Below are 16,422 nucleotides of genomic sequence, written 5' to 3'. Positions count from 1 at the left end.
GACACATTGCAGACTTGTTTTAAGAATAGGTGCAGCACTGTAAAAGATGCTGCATGTTTTAAAATGTCTTTATGTACTTTTTTGTTCATTTAACTTCAGAAAAGTGAATTAATGCTATTTCAAGATCAGTTGTATTTTCAAAAAACAAAACAAAAACTGTATCTTGAGATGGCAAGATTATTTTTCTGCTCTTTTTCTACCATTCAAACATTTGTCTGGGTATGACAAAATGACAAACATTAGTTTTTTTCAAGCTGCAGTTAAGTGAGCAGTCATTTCAAAAAAAAAAAAAAAAAATGGGTGGTCAAGTCAGCATCTCACTTGTAAGCCATCACTGGAAGTTTAATCGATGATGAGCGTTTTAAACAAATGTTCTGATAATTTCAGGAAGCATTGACAATAGAATTCACAAGCCCAAACTGCGTCAGAAAATGCAAGCCAAATCAGTCCTGGGTCCAGTTCAAGCTGCGACCCCATCAGAAGTGAAGTTTGAGTGGAGGTCCAGCACCGGGTAAAGGGAAGGGCTGACCCAATCCATCCATTCACCCAACAATCCAAAAAGATAGCCTTGTGGCTATCTTGTCTCTGGTAGAGCCCTACCTCCCAATAAGAACAAGAGACGGCAAACCTGGATCTAACAAGCTCCAATTGACAGGAATAGTGAAACGGTCAAAAAAAAAACAGAATGCAGAATGCCCTGCACACAAAGGCAGGGAACAAAGGCCAGCTCCCCCAGGCCTGAAAAAAATAAAAAGACAAAAAAAAACCAGCACAGATGTGATATGGTCCCTGACTTGTTGGGGATCATTGCATGAGCCTCTAAACCCAAAACCCTCCATTTGAATGAAGCTTCCCATACCCAGATTTATGCAGGACAGCAGGCAGAAACGTCCAATTCATCCTGTCAAATGCTTCCTTCTAATCCAATTACAGTATGGTGGTTTCCTATAGTTTTTAATTGAAGCAAAGGCTATTATATGAAACTTTATCTGCCTTCAACAAAGCCTGTTTGATCAGGATGAATTATGTGAGGAGTAACTAATTCAAATGTCCTTGCAAGTGTTTTACATATAATTTTAAGGGCTGCATTAATTAAATAGATGGGATGGTAGCTGGAAGGAAGTGTGGGATCTTTCAGTGCGAGAATTATGTTGGTTGAGTTCATGGTAATTGGTAAAGCTCGGCTTTCTTTCATAAAATTAACCGTTTTATGAAAAATTGGGGCAAGCGGTTGTCGAAATTCTTTATAGAATTTAACAGGAAAATCATCAAGCCCTGGTACTTTATTGTTGGACGTCAGCAGTAGAACCTCTTTTAAACGTCTTAAAATGTGACATAACGTTAAACTCTGCTTAAAATAGCTTTCCGAGGATTCTCCCTTTTTACCTTGCTCATCCCAACATCTTTAACAGATCATGATGACATTCAAGACATTTTGATGCACTAAAACTTTAATACTGCTTTCAAAATCTGGTCGTTAAAATGAACATGAACAAGGGCGAGCTGATTTACAGCTTATAATGTCAGTGGTTTCTGACGATTTATAATATATTTGTGAGCTAACAGGATGAGCATTAGGATGTCACACCTTCTTATTTGGACCCTCACTCACTGTCTGTCTTTTGACTAATTAAATGTAATGGGTCATGAAAGCTAAAATCCAGAATGGCTGCCCAGTAATAAAACTCAGACTGAAAGCACCCACTCCATTAGCCTCTTCGCTTTGTCCAAAACCTCCGTGACCTTCTCTGTGATTATGTGTCATGATGGATGTGGCCAGGTACCTCTATTTAATCATACTGATCGTTATGATGGAGAATTTACTGCCTTGAACTGGCAGCATGGCAGTGACATATGTTCAAACGCACACAGACACACTAACACCCTGCGTGCTGGAAGGAAATGGGCTTGGCGTGTCTTTCTGGGGAGAATTTTAATCGATGGATTTCCAAGGCGGAATTGACCTCAACGTAACACAAAACGATGAAAGTTATTGTTAGAGTCTGCAACTTTAAATGAACACATTAAAACATGTTGGAGTGATGAATTATAAAGAAGAAACATTTCTTTGGAGACTATAAACTATTTCGTTTTTGATTAGATTTGACATTATTGTCATTGCAAGTACAGACAGCAGTTTTTTTAGTTGGCAAAACACAGTATGATTGATTATAAATGTTGATATTATACTAGAAAAATTTACTTTTGAAAATTATCAGTATTTACAGATTATTAAGGCTATGCAGACTGTTGTTATAATTATGTATAGTATTTGACAGATATATAGGCTATAGCTACATGAATAAAAATGTCCTCATAAGAGCTGTACATAAATTACAGATATACAGTTTAACATATGTTTAGATTAACATATTATGAGATTCCTTTAACTGGCAGAGCAGAAATGAGTTAGTGAGCCAGAGTTCAGTGGGAACACGGCTCTGGGGAAAAAGGGTTTTCTGAGTTTGCTGGTCTTGGTCCTCAGGCTCCAGAAGTGTGGAAAAGGGATAAAGAGTATGTGTCAAAGGTGAGGAGTCTAGGCAGATGCTGCAGGCTAAAGGCAGTTTGTGTTATCATTTTATTTTATCCATGGCTGGAAGCGGAGTCTTTTATATGCAGTTTCACCACCTGCTGTGGACTGTGGCACAGCTGATTAGGATGCTTTCGACTTTGCAACTTTACAATTTGCATTGGTGGAGATGGTGGTGTTTCCCCAGCCGCCTCTGATAGAAAAGGTGTTGATTGATCTTCTTGAGTAGGTTAGAATTGTCAGTTGTCTATGACAGCTCCGATGAGATGTAGGGACCCAATAACTCCAAGCTGAGTGTGTTCAACAGTAGCCCTATTGAAGGTTATGAAGTTGGATATCCTCCTTATCTCCCTTTTGAATGGCCCATTGAGTTCCTTGGTCTTATGTGATGGTGGCATTCATGAGCAGATTGTTTACTCCATGCAAGTACCAGGAATTCAACAAAATAAGGGGTAGCCAAAGAACCCAACCTAATGCTCAAAGGTAATGAATTATTGCCTGGGGTGCAAAGAGGTCTTGCTGTAGATAGAAAGTTCATTTCAAGCTTGTTTTCTCTGAAATGTCACCACCATATAAAAAAAGGTTTTAAAAAAAGCATCAATTACACTGCAGCTGCAATTCCAGGAAAAGCTGAGCCATGTCAGAAATGAGGCATCTGAACTGAAGGGTAAATTACGGCATGGTTCAGGTCACGGCAAATAGAGAGGAAATGGCGTGTGTGTGAGGGTGGCACACACAAAAGACCAGAGTTTGAATGCAACAACCCGATCCTTTACCAGAGAAGGAAATAAGATGTTATTATGTGGTTTAGGTCCACGTCATTTTTGTTGTTGGGTTAGTTTAAATGTGTTTTGGGAGACTCTCATAGATAATGTGTCAGATCCGGCTCAAGAGGTGTTGAGCTGGTAGGGCAGTTGCTCATTTTGGGAGGGAGCAGAGTTCTCACATGTTGTCTTTGGCTATACTTAATTAAACTCCCACATTAGAAAGTCAAACCCTAAATATAAATAAAAACCTAAAAAAAAGTCGTAACACTTGGCTGCACTTGCCTCGCTGACGCTGAAGTAGTTTGGTAGCTTTCATTACTGCTTATGCATTCCATGCTGCCTTTTTTTAAACAAGTTCTAATGTCCATTCTTAGCAATTTTAGGGTACAACAAGAACTGAAATAATATGGTAGTGTCTGTTCTAGGGGAGCTGATTCACAAAACTTCAGTCACATCTTTTGGCAATGTAAAGGTAACAATGTAACAGACAAGCGACTGGATGGCTCATTTAGCTACATGTAGGACTGGTTTATGGGGAACCAGTCTTTGTTTCCCAGTGGGCGGGATGAGCTTCATTCAATGTGGGGGTACTTGGACAAGACCCTTCAAGCTGCTGCCTAACTACATAGCATCGTAGCCACAAGGGAGGCCAAGTTTGTGTCTCCCTGTGCCAATCCCCCAGCCTGGATAAAACACAGGGTTGTATCAGGAATGGCATCCGGGATAGAAATTGTGACTCAATGACAGCCGATTTGCTGTAGACTCCTGATATGCCAAAAGGTGAGCGACAAAAAACAATTAATTAGTCTAGGCTAAAAAATTGGCTCTTTTTTTTTATCTCGCCTGTTTGTGTTTCTATGATGGAATCTGCCTTTTTTTTTTGCTTTCAGTTTTTAGCTGTTTTCAAATTTATGTTGTCAATTAGGCACATTAACAGACAATGGTTGCTGACATGTGTACAGTCTCAGCTTAAACAAATACACCAATGAGAATGCTAAGGGCTAAAGTGATTCTAAATGTAGCTTCTTTCACCCTCAAACAGCCTGTTCTTAAAAGGGTAACTGTAAGTACATTTAGAGACTTCCTGGTGTTTTAGAGACTTTATTGACTTCCATCTAATCTCATGTTGACTCTTGTTAAAACCCATTCAAAGCACACAGCTTGGCTTCATGTTATTCTGTGTGTTTGTCTATAAAGAAGAAGAATAAAAGTCTATGTATCTTCCTAAAAAAGCCCATCATGACCTTAAGAGAGATTAAATGAATTTCAGTTGAAGATGGTGGAAATCATGCCAAATAATCATCATTTCTAAGTATAAAACACCAAGCTGTCTTCTGAGAAACTCTCAAAAGAGGGACCGGCACAGGGAGACTGAGGAAAAAAAAGTACATTAAACCACTTTGTTGAATGTTTGCATTCTCTAGCATAAGCTCCCTTTCAGCTCTCATCTGTGCTTTTAGAGAGCAGTCAGTGGTGCAGTGCGAAAAGTCATACAAAAAGTTCATTCTCAGAAGGGGGAGGGACAGAGACGCTGAGAAGAGAATCTGTAAATTATTCTATTGATATTCCATCCAAGATTCTCTCTGGACTCCTGGAAGAGCTGCTTTTGATGCTTAAATAAGAAAGAGGAGTTTTGACAGCATTAAAAACGTAGACGTTTCCTAACACTTGCATCTCTTCTTACCTTTTAATTACCTTTCTTATTTTTTCAGGCTATTGGAAACACAGGATCCTGAACCAGGACATTAGCTGTGAGTAACAAACACTTTTTTCAGGTGCACAGCTGTCTGTGACAGTAAAATAATAGGGAAGAGACAAAGCATTGACATGTACCAGCAGTTTGTGCTTGAGACACTTATGAAGAAGATTTTTTATTTACATTAGTTTTACTGATTTTCTCTGTTTCAATTCTTAAATGAATATGACCATTTAGTTATATTAAATGCAACCTTTGCCTTAGGTTTAGATCAGTTCAGCAGGATGACTAAAACAACTAGAAGGAGCTGCATTTCCAGAAGAAAATGCAGGGTTGAATGCTGTACTGCTGAATGAAAGCTGAATTAGCTGAAGAAATGGCTCAACTGTACTGGAAGAACCATGAAAAGTTAAAGGTGCAAAAGTCCTAGCAGGAATAAGCTGAAAAAGTTGAACATTGTAATAGTAGAATGGCTGAAATAGGTCAAAATTTGTAGGACTTAAGCATGAAAGCTGAAATTGTTGAAAAAATGGCTGAATTGTTGAAAATTTGAAGATGTTGCTAAAATGGCTAAAAAAACTAGCATTGGAATCAGCATCATCAACTGACTCCAAAAAACACGTTGTTTGAGAATATTATATTGGTAAAAGCTACATGTTCTAAGTTGATAGAAAATCCACTCTTTTCAAAATGGCGGCTTTTCTATTGATTTTATCTCCATAGCAACCATTTTATGTTTGGGTCGCCTGGAGATGAGGAACAAATCAACGTCGGTTTCAGATGAATCGGAAAAAGTAAACTTTTGGACGTCCTTAGCAATGAGCTTTGTTTGCTAACCACGCCCACATTCCTTATATGTCCAGATCCAGTGAATTTCAATATGTTCAGTTCCAGCCATGGATGAAGTTTATTGCAACATTTGCTTCAGATTTTGTCAAAAAATGCCCACCAAACAGTAGGTTGTGTTGCCATCCCATAATAATTTCAAAACGTATGTTGAAGTCCAAAGCCTTGTGAGCATTTCAATGTTTGAACGGTGCCTCTAGCTGAAAGCTTGTTAAAGTTATAATGCTTGAAAGCAACAAAGGTTTTCAAGGATTCTACATGTATTTAAATGAAGCAAAAATCTTGGAAAATCCTGGAAAATCTTGGAATATCTTGAAAAGTTCAAAGATTTGAAAGACTAAAAGTCGTAGCTGAAAGGAATAAGCTGAAAGGGTTGAACATTGTAATAGTAGAAGGATTAAAATACGTGAAAGTTTGAAGAAGTTTAAAACTGCCTCACATTTTGGCACAAAATGGCCGCCAAACTGTAGGTGGTGTTGCCATCCCATAATAATTTTGAACTTTATGTTGAAGTCCAAAACCTTGTGAACATTTCAATATTTGAACGGTGTCTCTAGCCAAAAGAATGTTAAAGTTACAATTGTTTAAGGAAGCAAAGGTGTGGCCAATGGAGCAAAAAGATTGGAAAATCTGGGAATATCCGGGAATATCTGGAAAAGTTCAAGGATTTGAAGGACCAAAAGTCATAGCTGAAAGGAATAAGCTGAAAAGGTTGAACATTGTAATAGTAGAATGGTAAAAATAGGTGAAAGTTTGAAGAAGTTTAAAATTGCCTCACATTTTGGCACAAAATGGCCGCCAAACTGTAGGTGGTGTTGCCATCCCATAATAATTTTGAACCTTATGTTGAAGTCCAAAACCTTGTGAACATTTCAATATTTGAATGGTGTCTCTAGCCAAAAGAATGTTAAAGTTACAATTGTTTAAAGAAGCAAAGGTGTGGCCAATGGAGCAAAAGATTGGAAAATCTGGGAATATCCGGGAATATCTGGAAAAGTTCAAGGATTTGAAGGACCAAAAGTCATAGCTGAAAGGAATAAGCTGAAAGGGTTGAACATTGTAATAGTAGAATGGTAAAAATAGGTGAAAGTTTGAAGAAGTTTAAAATTGCCTCACATTTTGGCACAAAATGGCCGCCAAACTGTAGGTGGTGTTGCCATCCCATAATAATTTTGAGCCTTATGTTGAAGTCCAAAACCTTGTGAACATTTCAATATTTGAACGGTGTCTCTAGCCAAAAGAATGTTAAAGTTACAATTGTTTAAAGAAGCAAAGGTGTGGCTAATGGAGCAAAAACATTGGAAAATCTGGGAATATCCGGGAATATCTGGAAAAGTTCAAAGATTTGAAGGACCAAAATGTCATAGCTAGAATAAGATGAAAGAGCTGAACATTTTCATAGTCGAACGGTTAAAATAGGTGAAAAATTGTAGAAGGAGTTTAACTGTGAACTTCTGAACGAAAAATTCTCCATGTATTTCAATGGAGCAAAAATTCCCGGAAAACCTGGAATATCTTAAAAAGTAAAAGGATTTGAAAAACCAAAAGTCATAGCAGAAATAAGATGAAAGAGATGAACATTTTAAAAGTAGAATGGTTAAAATAGGTTAAAAATTGTAGAAGTAGTTAAACGCCAAAAAACGGCGGAAGATACTATAATAATAATAAATAAAGAGAAACAGGAAAACAAAGGGTTGAATGCTTTACAGCATTCAACCAATGAGTGTGTGGGTTGTCGACTGTGCATTGGCCTCAGAGTTGGCATTCATCGAAGGTTTCCTGTAACTGCACTTAGCTGTCAGATTCTTGAATTCAGTCCAAGTGACTCTCAGATGGGGCAGCCTCATCCTTGTCTGGAGTGATTCCTTTGACATCGTTTTGTTGTTTCCAGTGCCCTTTTGAGCTGTGCTCAAGCATTAAGTCTTGTACCGGCATAGTTTAGCTACTATGATGCCTGACAGGAGTATATGTGAATAAAGAGGCATGGTACTCACTACTACTCAGTTATATTCTGCTGTTCTCTTTTTAATAGATATTAAGATGGTGTATTTTATTTGTGTTTATTTGTATGCCAACTCCATTTGAACATGTCTTATTAGTAACATTCAGATTATACATTAGTTTAATCAATAACAACTATAAATTTCATGCTACGTTCATGCTAACTCCAGGGGCATTAGCATAGTGTTCACACTGGACTGTTGCTACCCTATACTAGCGCATGTCTGCCACCTGCAGGTGGAAGAGGCTTTGTGTGAAATGTCAAAGCAATGCAAATCTATGTTGCTCCAGGCTTTTTTCTTTCACAGCTCTATTCCAATATTTGAAAGACTTGGTGCCATAGAATTCCAGCCAGGCACAAACCGCAATTATTAATTTCTCTTTCATGATCAATTGGCAAACGGTTAATACTTTCATGAATTGAAAGAGACGTCATCCATACGTCACTACCAAATCTGAGTCCCTGATTGGTAAAAGTTCAACTTGGCTTACCTTTCAGTGCACATTCAAAGTACGCAGAGCCCAAAAATGGTCGTAGAAACTTGCGTAGCGACGCATGAAGGCGAGAGTTTTGAACGTGGAAGCATGAAATGCATTTTATATAGCCTTTTCATTGAAATCAAATGTGGGCAGTGTGAACATAGCTTCAAGCTATTTAAACTGCCCCCCACGTCTACATAGAGACAGGTATCCCTGTTTTTAACCCCTAATCTATTTTTGTTTAAAGAGTCCCCTTTCATTACTCTCTCTCTTTTTTTTTCTAAGACATTTTTGCTTGTACTGCATCTTTTATCATTTTTTTTCTATTAAATCTGACTGCTTGATGATTCTAGTCAGATGTTTTCCTCATGCATTATGCACTGCCGTTTTACAAATTACAGAAAATGTCTGAACTGCTGCACATCAACAGCATAAAAGCCCAAAACAAGTCAAGGATTTGGACTGGAACACAGTTTAATTTACCCTGTAATCCCACAGTAGTACCTTCCTTTTACACCTTCCACCCTCTTTTTTGTACTGTCTGCCGTTGAACCTCTTCTGTGTGTGCAGACCCATCAGAAAACACCAAAGATCATAGTACATACACTTTTGGTGTTTACTTCTAAAATAATTTTGTTTCAAAAGAAGACTGATTCACTCAATATTTATGTTGCAAAAGCACAGCTTCATGCAAAATAAATAAATAAAACATGTTCTATCTTATTTACCAATCAAATGCTATTCATGAAACATTAAAACATGATATATGAAATCCATTTTGTATGTTAACTTTTGCACCTATAAACTGTCTCCAAGTTGGTTTATTTTTTGTTTGTAAGGAGGTTGGCTGGGTTTAAAGGAAAAACAAATGAGTTGCATAGCAACATCGGAGTGAAAGATAAAAAAAAGGCTTTCCCACAACAATAAAAATAAAAAATAAAAATCTTCCAAGCAAACAGAGAAAAACAAACTTGCTATAAAAACAGCAGGATACTTATTAGGAAAAAACATGGAGGTGCAAAAATTTCTCAGGTTAGCATCTGGAATCATACACATTGTACATAGACAACCGATAGCAAAAGTTTAATATTGATAGTCCTTAAAAATTACAGATACCTATTCACCCACATTCTAATTTCAATACAGTTAAAATGTGTATGATTGATTAATTAGAAATTGTATTAAAATTTGTTGAATCTACTTTGAGCTAATTTGTCAGTAAATGCAGTAAGCTGACTAATTATCTACTGTGACTTAGTTATATATATAATGGAAATCTGGAGGATAATGTTTTGATCAAGACACACCCTCTTTGGGCTTGGTTGTGACTTTCTTGCACACACCAAAAAACAAAATAATATAAATCCCTATATGTAAAACCCCTAAAAAGGTATCTAGTGAACTTCACTATCAGTCCCTACTGGCTACTTCACAGGAAATCAAACCATTGGTATGGGGCAATAATAAAGTTACATCCATCCATCTAATTAACCCACTATATCCCTTTAAGGGTTATGGGGCTGCTGCAACTAACTTGTCCACAGTTGAGCAAAGGCAGGGTACACCCTGGAAAGGTTGCCAGCCTGTCACGGGGCCACACAACCAGGTACTCATACACACTCTCAGTCACACCCATAGGGACAATTTAGAGTCACCAATCAACCTATGAAGCATGTTTTTGGACAGTGTGAGGAAGCCAGAGTGCCCAGAGAAAACCCACACAGATGGAGAGAACATGCAAACTCCAGAAAGAAAGGTCCCAACTTGGATTTAAACTAGGGTCTTCTCATTTCCTTATAAAGTTACATGTCTTTTTCATATGTTCATAAATTAAATAAAAAGACTTAGAATAAGATCTATATGTAGTGCGAAACAGATAATAGGCTATGATACTTACGTTGATGCTTCAGCTATCAACCTGAACATTATAAGATTATTCCTGGAGCAATAATGAGTTAGATTATTGACCTATCTCTAGTTGGTTTTACTATTGTTAGACATTTGACACACCCCTGTAGTGTGGTTTTCTGTGCTGTCCAAACTTCAAACCTAAGTTTGCTGGGTAAGAGAAGTCATTTGTGACCATGAAGGAAAAGGTCAGAACCAAGAATACAACAATGCATGAGTCAAAAAGAAGGGAAGCTGACAGCTCACCTATCCTCACCAGATTGAACCTTTTAGTAAGAAATTTCATGATCCAGAACCAGTGTGATGCTAAATCTCAAATTGTAGAACTTTTGGGCCAGCTTGTTCAAAAGAACAATTAAAAGCTGTACATACGTCCTTATAGGTGTTCAGATGCAGCAGGTAAGCCTTCCAAAAGACGTCTCGCCCTCTAGACAAACTGAAGGCTGTCCAGGGCACCAAGGATTACATACTTGAAGTACTTGGGAAAGATCATCTCGAAGAACTTTATAATGACTGGGGTCAGGGCTACAGGGTGGGGTCGTCTGATAGAAATGTAATGTTTATCCTTCTAATGCTTAATTTTATCCTCTTTTGAGAAGGCCGAGGTCAAAAGTTCATGTTCTTGTCTGAGTTAAAAGCTTGTGCTCACTGCTGGAAAATCAAGTCTACTGTTGCAAGTGCGACAAAACAAACACAATTGCATTACATATCCAGGGAAGAACCACAAAGACAGTTCTGTGAAATGTTATGTCTCTCTAATCAGCTTGATAAATAGCACAGATAATATAAACCCCAGAGCTGCAGAAGGTCACGGCTTTTTAATTTTTTTTTTTTTTTTCATGGACTTTTCTCTCCAAGAATCTTTTCTACAACAGGAGTAGCATCTACACTATTCAACAGTGAGGCAAACAAGCATTTGACAGTCACCAACACCACCCATTGCCCCACTTCAAAATATAATTGGTCTGATATGTTCTTCACACATACACAATGATTTTGAAATTCTTTGGCATAAATGCCACTCTGCGTGTTTGAAGGAGGAAGTTTAGTTACAGATTTATATTCTAAAAAGACCATACTCATTGTGAAGCATGGGGGTGGAAATATCATGTTTGGGATGTTTTTCTGTAAGGGGACACATCGACTGATTTGTATAAGAAAAAGATGAATGGGGTCATTTATGATGACATTTTGAGCAAAAACTTCCTCCCATCACTAATAGCATTTAGGAATAAACATAGCTGAAACTTTCAGCGGGAAAATGACTTCAAAAATATCGATTGGAAGTAGTGGGTACGTAAAAAGCACAGACTAATTGGGAATAAAGTAAACATATCTGGTCATGATGTTGCAAATAGCTTTTTTTAAGTACTTCATGAATCTACTATCTATTAACCTACTTTATTTTTTCACTTGATGCTGTTTTAATAATTTGCAATTTGTTAACTGACTTTAAATAGAGTTTAAAATATCAATCTTTGCGTTGAAGATTCAACTTACTTAGCATAGATTTTAATTTAACATTTTGTCTATTCCAAGAAAAAAATGTCCTGAAACTTCCTCCATGTTTTTCTTTATTGAAAACAGGTCACTCAAGTGACATGGACCTAACTCAATAACAGCAGCTGATCCTTCAGCCCTTTCTGGACTTTTCTGTAAACCTCCATGGACACATAATGATCTGGATAGCTGAAATGTCAAATCTTTTCTTTTCCTGTGGTGAAAGAATCTGGATCTCTTTCTGCAGTGAGGCAGACTTCAGAGCATCTGCTTGGCTGCTCCATTTGATTTCTCACCCCAGCAGGGATATGAGAAATGTTAATGGAGGGCAGTTAACGTAAGATGCAGTTCACCACTATCTGTGATCCATCACCCTTGAGAAAAGACAGACACATCAGGGGGGTGACGGGGTCAAAGAACATGGAGACGTAAAAACCCACTGCACTTTTGGCAAATCTTCATAGTTACGTTTATGTGAATTTCCAGTGTATGTGGGCAGATTTACTGTTGGCTAAGGTTTTAATTTAAGTTTATTTATAGAGCACAAGTTCACATGTGATTGTTTTTGGGCCCAACAAAAAGACAAAAAACATTAAGAAAAAAAAAATATTACTGATTTCTATTTTTATAATTCTATATAATCCAGATTATCCGAGTTACACTAGATTGTCCTAATTGTAATCTAATGGTCTATACGGTCGGGAAAAGTAATAGGCTTTCCCGCAGGTGTTGAATATTCATTATAGGTAGACTTCAAATGATAGAGACGGAATGTATAAAATAATCCAGGAAATCGCACATTTAATTTTCAAGAATTTATTTGTATAACGGTGCAGAAAATGAGGATTTAGTTCCTACAAAAGATTCTGTTCTTCACAAACCTGTTCTTTCTTTTTCGAGAAGCTCTTCTATCCTCCACGTTTTGCCTGTATTAATCTCACCTGTTTGAAGTGGGTATCTGTATAAAATACCCTTGTCCACACCGTTGGACAGTTGGACTGTGACCTCTCCAATATAACCAAGACCAAAGAGCTGTCGAAGGACACCAGCGATAAGATTGTTCACCTGAACAAGAATGAGAACCACCAATCCACCAAAGGACAAACAAGCAGCTTGATGAAAAGAGATTAACTGTTGGAGCAATCATTCGAAAATGGAAAAAATGCACGAACACTGACAATCTCACTCCACCTGGTGGAAAACAATTGATAGCAGATGGAAAATATCCTGAAAAGGCTGAAGATAGTCGCTGAAAAAAATTATTATTCAGATAAATGAATGACTAATGAAACCTGCCTCTTTTGGAAGAAAATGCCATCTCAAATTTAACTTATGAAGGAGGAAGCTCTATTTGCAGATTCTGCTTATTCGAGGGGGTCTCTGGTCCTTTACAGCCCTGAATAAGCGAAAAACACTGTATACAAAATCATTCATTATTTGACAAAAGAAATGTAGTCATATAACATCTGATATAAGCCATTTAAGAAAGCTTAATAACTGATAAAAACAAGAAAACACAATGTAGACAGAAACATTCATAAATCCCTAAAGCATGTGGTATAGGAAATAAATGAGGAATTGTTAAATACAGCAGTGAGAAAACGGAAAACATGAGAATTGAAACATATATATATATATACATATATATATATATATATATATATATATATATATATATATATATATATATATATATATATATATATATATATATATACCGGCTGGGTAGCTCGGTTGGTAAGGTGCAGGACTCAATGACGGGCAATTAACATCACCCAGTGAGGGTCCTTGGGCAAGACCCTTAACGCTACCGCCTACCGCACAACATGAAAGACAATGAACCACATGCCATGCCGGCTTAGACGTCGCCCGGCCAAACAAGGTCTGCGTCAGGTGCTGAGGGACCAGAGCACCCTGATGGAAAGTGGGCTACTGGAACAAGACGGAAATGGACTAGATGTGAGAACAAGGTTCTGTTAGAATGCTACTACTCAAGTAATCCCACCCAGAGGGGTTACCCAGAATGTGGAATGAATGGATGCTTCGAAACCCACAATCAGGGCTAACTGCCAAACAACTGGTAGCCCAGTGCTCTAACATCCACAAACGGCAACTCCTATCACAACTTGAGATTGAAGCAATACAATACAGTGCCACGGGAGAGCCAGAACAACAGGTCAGAGAGGAGGTTATACCACACTCCCACCCTGAGATTGGGTACACAGCCCCAACAACCACAATTACACTGAGCGAGGCAGCAACTGACCTGAAAGACAAGATCATGTCTACAATTAACACTAGGCAACCCCGACACCAGCTACAACGGTTAAGTGATGTACCGCCTGAAAGTCTACTGGAAACTGTGAATGAAGCATTGAGGGCAATTCCTACCACAACCATCACAGAAACCAATGAACTGGTTTACACTTCAGCAGCAGTGATCCTTGGGATGCTTGGCTATAAGAGCAACCATGGAAGAAAACAGTACCCACCATGGAAGCAACGGTTAGAGGCCAAAATCAAGGCAACTCGGAAGGATGTGAGTAAGCTGACAGAGGCTCAAAGAGGTACAATGAGAAATCAAGTACCTAAGAGATACAGCCAGATGTCCATACCTGAAGCACTGGAAACTGCCAAACAAAGGCTCCTAGCCTTGAGCAGCCGCCTAAAGAGGTACACAAGAGACAATGAAGCCAGACGAATAAACAGGCTCTTCGCAACTCAACCTGCAAAAGTGTACGCTCAGTGGCAGGGTCAAAACAGCCGAGCAGACCCACCAAGGCTGGAAACTGAACAGTACTGGAAAAGTATATGGGAGAAAGAGACAGCACATAACAGCAATGCCCAGTGGCTGGTCTCTCTGAGAAAAGAACATAGCAACCTCCCTGAACAGAATCCAGTAACCATCACAGTGGCCGACATCCAAGAAAGAGTCTCAGGTATGAAGAACTGGACAGCACCGGGCCCTGACATGACACATGCCTACTGGCTAAAGAAGCTTACCGCACTCCACGAGCGCCTGGCAGCACAAATGAACCAGCTGCTTAGAGATGGGACTCACCCCGAATGGCTAACGGAAGGGCGAACGATCCTGATCCAGAAGGATCCCTCAAAGGGTGCAATCCCATCCAACTACCGGCCAATAACCTGTCTGTCCACAACATGGAAGCTCATGTCAGGCATCATTGCAACCAAGATAAACAGGCACATGGATCAATTCATGAGTAACACACAGAAGGGCATTGGTAGAGACTCCAGAGGAGCCAAACACCAACTCCTGGTCGACAGAACAGTCGCCCAAGACTGCAAGTCACGACACACCAACCTGTGCACAGCCTGGATTGATTACAAGAAGGCCTATGACTCAATGCCACACACATGGATCACTGAATGCTTGGAGCTGTACAACATCAACAGGACTCTAAGAGCCTTCATAGGAAACTCAATGAAGCTGTGGAAAACCACCCTTGAAGCCAATGGGAAGCCACTTGCACAAGTGTCCATCAAATGTGGGATATACCAAGGTGATGCTCTGTCCCCACTGCTGTTGTGCATAGGTCTGAACCCCCTCAGCCAAATAATCAACAAGACTGGCTATGGATACCGACTCAGAAATGGGGCCAACATCAGTCACCTCCTCTACATGGATGACATCAAGCTATATGCTAAGAGCGAGCGTGACATTGACTCCCTGATCCACACCACCAGGATCTACAGTACTGACATTGGGATGTCATTCGGGCTCGAGAAATGCAGCCGGATGGTGACAAAGAGAGGCAAGGTAGTCCACACAGGAGGGGTCTCACTCCCAGAAGGAACAATAACAGACATCGAGGACAGTTACAAGTACCTTGGAATTCCCCAGGCAAATGGCAACCTGGAGCAGGCAACAAGGAAAGCTGCAACAGCTAAATACCTCCAACGAGTGAGGCAAGTCCTGAGAAGCCAACTCAATGGCAAAAATAAGACCCGGGCAATAAACAGCTACGCACTGCCAGTTATCAGATACCCTGCAGGAATAATAAGATGGCCAAAGGAAGAGATACAGACCACGGATGTTAAAACACGAAAGCTCCTCACCATGCATGGAGGGTTCCATCCCAAATCCAGCACACTGAGACTGTATGCTAGCCGCAAGGAAGGAGGCAGAGGACTAGTGAGTGTAGAAGCCACTATCCAGGATGAAACATCCAAGATGCATGAGTACATCAAGCTCAAGGCCCCAAATGACAGTGTGCTCAGTGAATGTCTCGGGCAATGGAGAGCAGAGGACACAGTGCTGGAGGACAGATCCTCATGGGAGGACAAACCCCTGCATGGGATGTACCACCGGACCATAACTGAAGTGGCTGATATCAAGAAGTCCTACCAATGGCTAGAAAGGGCTGGCCTACAGGACAGTACTGAAGCGCTCATCCTGGCAGCTCAGGAACAAGCCCTGAGCACCAGAGCGATAGAGGCTCAGATCTACCACACCAGACAAGACCCAAGGTGTAGGCTGTGCAAAGAGGCCCCTGAAACAATCCAGCACATAACTGCAGGATGTAAGATGCTGGCAGGTAAAGCATACATGGAGCGCCACAATCAAGTGGCTGGAATAATATACAGGAACATGTGTGCAGAATATGAACTGGAAACCCCAAGGTCAAAATGGGAAACACCTCCGAAGGTGGTAGAGAATGAGAGGGCAAAGA

The 16,422-nt window shown here is 39.4% G+C and overlaps 1 protein-coding gene across 1 annotated transcript in view; it reads left to right on the top strand.

Moving 5' to 3' along the window:
* The window catches only part of naaladl2 (N-acetylated alpha-linked acidic dipeptidase like 2), a 520,425-nt gene that overhangs the window by 75,371 nt on the left and 428,632 nt on the right, over window positions 1-16,422 (top strand). The window contains exon 3 of the mRNA XM_020702830.3: window positions 5,010-5,048. The gene's annotated coding sequence lies outside the window, so the exon portion shown is untranslated. The remainder of the gene's footprint in view (window positions 1-5,009; window positions 5,049-16,422) is intronic.

This window comes from Oryzias latipes, chromosome 4, assembly GCF_053564925.1.
Source record: "Oryzias latipes strain Hd-rR chromosome 4, Olatipes_Hd-rR_3.1".
Classification (NCBI taxonomy): domain Eukaryota; kingdom Metazoa; phylum Chordata; class Actinopteri; order Beloniformes; family Adrianichthyidae; genus Oryzias; species Oryzias latipes.
This window is presented reverse-complemented; position numbering and strand designations above follow the sequence as displayed.